Here is a 5,471-nt window from a genome sequence, read left to right as displayed (position 1 = left end):
CACTCACAGTCAGATCCTGGGGACTCCCTGGGAACTCCCAGCTGGCTCCCACCAGACCAGATTAAAGCTATCAGAGTAAAATCCAGTGCTGTGGCGTTAGGAAGTAGAAATTAAAAGAGGACACTTGGAAGAAATACCCCTTGTTCTCACACATGTAACAGCAGATTCATTCCCTAAATAAAATTTCATTTATCCTCTCCCTTGTGTACATTGGAGATGCACAGTGGGGGAAGGAAGAGGTAACCAGTAATGAAAGGAAAAGAAGAAAGGCCATCCTTTACTTGCACATGCAAAGTGTGGCAGTGCCACCCCCCCCCCCCCCCCCCCCCCCATCTCCAGGCCTCAATATATTCTGAAAAATGCTTGCCAAGCCTCGGCCCTGACCAACAGCACCTGGGCTGGGCAACTGTTGAGCTTATCAGAAATACCATCTGCTCCCAGGAACCTCTGCTGCCTAATGACCTCCTCCCCTCATTTTTGAACAACACTGGAAGCTTTTTTTGCCTGAATAACAACTCAAGTGGAACAATATTTTTGTTCTCATTCTTTCAAAGAAAATTTCCGATCTGAAGTGCAGCCAAGATGAAACATTGCTATGACTAAAGCTGACTGTCTTGTGGTCCTATAAACAGTGGTTTAAAATGAGCCCCTTTGAGCTGTCCTGTCACAGCAGGCTGTGACCAGCAACCTCCCTCTGAGCAGAGCACCTCTCAGAGCCAGCAAAGCTCAGGTTTGCTGTACTCAAAGGACTGCCAAATGACAATAGATGTGACACCCCCACTCCCCAAGGCTCAACCCTTTACCCATTGACAGGACAAAAAGGCATCTGAAGGGGGTATTGCACTACCTTCAAGGGTAATTTTTCATAGTTACTTTGTGTACTCTTTATGTCTGTGTGCATGCATGCAAGCATGCATATCAAATGTGGGAGAAATGCTGCTCTCCTTGATTCTTAAGTACTTTGGATTTGCAAGGAAGTTAGGCCTGTAAGTAAATTACTGTTGTGATATAGTAAATGCTATATGAATTCTTTGCCAAATTGTTTAAATTATGAAGTAAATTAGGTGAAATGTTGTTAAGTTTAAGTACTATCAAATTTAAATGCTGTTAAGTGCTATTGGGCCCTTAGGGTTTGGATTGATTGGCTCTGGATTTTTTTTGTTGCTTTTCCTCAGTGTGCCTTAACCATCTAGTAAGTAGTAGATTAAACCTTGCCAACAAATTTTGTCATGCTGCCACTTTTATATTAAACCTGTTCTTACTGATGCCTTTGCTGGCAATTCTTTAATCAATCTTTAAACACTCTTTCATGATACCAATGCACAGGAAGAATTTGAGTAGGAAAGAGGAACAGGTGTAATGTGTTCATGGAGAAATAATTCCCTCAAACAAGGAGAAAGCAGCAGGACAAAAAATGGAGATGAAGAAAATCATTCAACCATGAAACATTCTGGGAATGGGAAAGGTGCCCCTAAGGGCTCCACTTTGCACTTGCAAGGAGTGAGGGGGATTGACCAAAGTGCCTGGATACTGGAGGCTTCCTGTTGGCCCTGCAGCCAGCATGCTGCCCAGCTGCTACACAGCCTGCCTTGCTTCCAGCCCTTTCCCCAGCAGACCTCTGTCAGTGGAGAACATGGGTGTAGAACCAGAAAGCACTTTAGAACTTTTTGCTGAGAATGGAGGCTCAAACCAAGGTGTCTCTTCATTATTGGTTCCTTACTCAGCAGCACAGAGTGCTTTGTGTGTGCCCTTCTTCTCCTTTTCCCTACTTTCATCTTCTCCTTTTTCCTCCTTTCATCTTTTTCGTTGAGAAAAGTGAAAGTAATGGTTTGTCTCCTAAGTTCTGAATTATTTTCTCATGACCCATTAAAGAGCTACAATTATAACAACAATATCCAAAACCCCTCAAAAAAATAAACCAAAAAAACTCACAAAAAACCAAAATCAAACAAACAAAAACCCCACCCAATCTAACCAACCAAACAAACAAAAAAAAACCAAGTAAATCTTTGTTTTCTAATTTTCTTTTTAATCAGGCATACAGGCAAGCTAAAGGATGAAAGTTTATTAGTTAGTTTGGGTGGATTTCCATAGGACAATAACCTCTTGGTGCTGAATTCTTCAAAACTAGCAAGCAACAAGACTCCCTGACCATGCCCTGAGAATTTCTGAACTTTTCTGTATTTCAGAGTTGGATTTTTTTGTTTACTGATGATTTTTGTTGTTTTCACTTATAATTGCTACAGTCTCTAAAACAGTTTTAAAAAACTACAATCAATATCTGAAGGCTCCTGGGGTAGCTGACATACATCCATGCAATTGAGAGCTAGGTGCTACAAACTTTAAAAGAACTCTGCCAAGCAGCTATTTGTATCTTTACTATCTGGACAATGATGTCCTTTTCTTTTGGTCAAAACTTGAAAATCTTTCAGATTTAAGAGAAAAAAATTATAATATTCTGAAAATTCAGGCATGAGGAATAAGAGATTAAGCTAATGTAATTTCATAATTGTGATTACCAATGATGGGTCTTTACAGCTTTAACATTTTGGTCTGCCACACACATCCCAGCATTTATCTAAGTGTTCCTGTGAACAAAATTGCACTCCAAAACAGCACAGATGGCAAAAGTATTTCCATACATGTTTTGAAGTTTTCTTCTAATGGAAGCAAATATTCTTCAGAAACAGAAAAAAAAAAAAAAAAGAAATGAAATATGGTTTAATTTTGAACCTCTTTTAATATTAAAGTTATGCAAGTTTGATTAAAACAGAAATTTTAACCAAGAGCGAACTGCTCACTGAAGAACAGCTGTGTATAGTCTGCAGCTGATTTTCCACAGCAGCATGGTGTTCCACAGTCCTCAGCTCCCTCTGCTGCTTATTCAATTCACAAATTTTTCATATTTGCACAGAGTTTTTACTTGGTTTTTTTAACCTCTGTTTCGATGAGAAAAAAGGATGCAGGTTAAAATTGAATCTGAAGTAATGAAATGATTGCTCAAATTGATAAACAGTGTGTGCAAAGTTCCATGTAATTATTGTCCCTCCTTTTCTCAGGGAATGAGAAGAAGCCCATTAGACTGTACTGACTGCTTTCTGATGACTTGCTGTGCATATATTCTGCCATTATAATTTGACTTAGTATAACTGACAAGTATCCTTTGCTTAAACTGACTTTTTCTGGATATGCAATTTTATTTCATAGAAATTATTACAGAGAATCAAAGAATCCTTTGGCTTGGAAAGATCATTGAGGCTGACTGTTAAAGTCACAATGCCAAGTCCACCACTAAACGTGTTGTCTAAATACTTTCAGGGATGGTGACTCAACCATTGCCCTTGAGAGCCTGTTCCAATGCTTGACAACCATTTCCATGAAGAAGTATCTCCTAATATCCAATCCAAACATCTCCGGATACACCTTGAGGTTGTTTCCTTTTGTCCTGTCACTTGTTTGGGAAAAGAGACCAAGCCCCACCTGGCTACAACCTGCAGTAGTCATACAGAGAGATAAAGTTTCCCCCAGACCCCCTTTTCTTCATGATAAAGAAGCCAAATTTCTTCAACTGCGTTTTATATGACTTGTGCTCTAGATGCTTCATCAGCCCTATTTCCCTTTTCTGATGATGCTCCAGCTCTTTAAGTGAGGAGCTTGAAACTGAGCACAGGATTCAAGGTGTGGCCTCACCAGTGCTGAGTATAAGGGGATGATCATTGCCCTGGTCCTGCTGGCCTCACTATTTCTGATCCACACCAGGATGCCATTGACCTTCTTGGCCACCTGGGCACACACTGGCTCATGTTCAGACAACTATCAACCAACACCCCCAGGTGCACCTTTCCAGACACTCTCCTCCCAGCCTGTAGTGCTGCACAGGGTTGTTGTGACCCACCAGCAGGACCTGGCTCTTCGCCTTGATGAACCTTATACCATTGACCTTGACCCATCAATCCAGCCTGACCAGATCCCTCTGCAGAGCCTTTCTACCCTCCAGTAAATCAACACTGCCACCCAGCTTGGTGTCATCTGCAAACTTGCTGAGGGTGCACTTGATCCCCTCATCCAGATCATCAAAAAAGATATTACACAGGACTGGCTCCAATACTGAACCTTGGGGAACATCACGAATGACCCACAGCCAACTGGGTGTAGCACCATTCACACAACTCTCTGGGTCCAGCCACACAGGTGAACAGTGCACCTATCCAAGGCAAGGGCAGCCAGTTTCTCCAGGAGAATGTTGTGAGACAGCGTCAAAGGCTTTACCAAAGACCGGGTAGACTGCATCTACTAGGTCACCTTGTCACAGAAGGAGATCAGGTTGGTTAAGAGGGACCTTCCTTTCATAAACCAGGGCCTGACCCCTGGTTGTCCTGTATGTGCCACATCATGGCACTCAAGATGATCTGCTCCACGACCTTCCCCACCTCAAAGGCAAGTCCTACAGGCCTCCAGCTCCCTGGATCCTTTTGACCCTACTTGTAACTGGGCATCACATTTGCTAACCTCCAGTCAACTGTGGCCTTCCCATTAGGCCATGACTGCTGATATAGATGGAAGATAGTTTAGCGAGCACTTCTGCCTGCTCCCTCAGTATCCATGGTTGGATTCCATGCAGTCCCAGGGACTTGTGTCTGTCTAAGTGGTCTAGCAGGTCACTCAATGTTTCCCCTTGGATTCATTCTGCTCCCTGCCCCTGTCCCCCACGTCAGGGGGCTGGGCTCTCAGAAAGCAACTGGTCTTACTACTAAAGAGTAAGGCAAAAAAGGCATTGAGTTCCTCAACCTTTTCCTCATTGTTACTGTGTTTCCCCTCCCATCCAATAAAGCATCAAGAGTCTCCTTAGCCCTCCCTTTGTCACAAAGGTACTGATTGAAACACTTTTATTTTATGCAACAGCCAGATTAACTTCTAGCTGGGCTTTGGCCCTTCTAATTTGCTCACTGCAAAACCTCATGACATCCTCTCAGTCCTCCTGAGAGGCCTGGCCTTTCTTCTAACTCTCCTGTTTTCCCTGAGTTCCAGCCAAAGCTCTCTGTTCAGTCAATCTGGCCTGCTCCAGCCCCTTGACAATTTCCTTCTTGAAGATTGTCCAGCCTTCTGGACTCCTTTGCCCTTCAGGACTGCCTCCCAAGGTACCCTGCCAACCAACCTCCTACACAGGATGAAGTCTGCCCTCTGGAAGTCCAAGGTAGCAGTTCTGTTCAGTCCCCTCTTTACTTCTCCAAGAATTGCACAAAATCAATTTTGTGATTACAGTGCCCAACATGGTCTCCAACTGTTTCACAGTGATATACTATGAAACATACTATATGTTAAGAATTGTGTCTTTCTACAGCTCAATGTCCTCTTTACTAGCAATATTTCCTGTAGATATGTTTGAATACTTTCTTTCCAAGATTTTCATAATTAAATGTTTGATGTTCACCTATCAAAAATGTTAAAGAAAAAAAAAGCAGCTTGTATAC

Source organism: Molothrus ater, chromosome 5 (genome assembly GCF_012460135.2).
Source record: "Molothrus ater isolate BHLD 08-10-18 breed brown headed cowbird chromosome 5, BPBGC_Mater_1.1, whole genome shotgun sequence".
In the NCBI taxonomy this organism is placed as follows: Eukaryota; Metazoa; Chordata; class Aves; order Passeriformes; family Icteridae; genus Molothrus; species Molothrus ater.
This window is presented reverse-complemented; position numbering follows the sequence as displayed.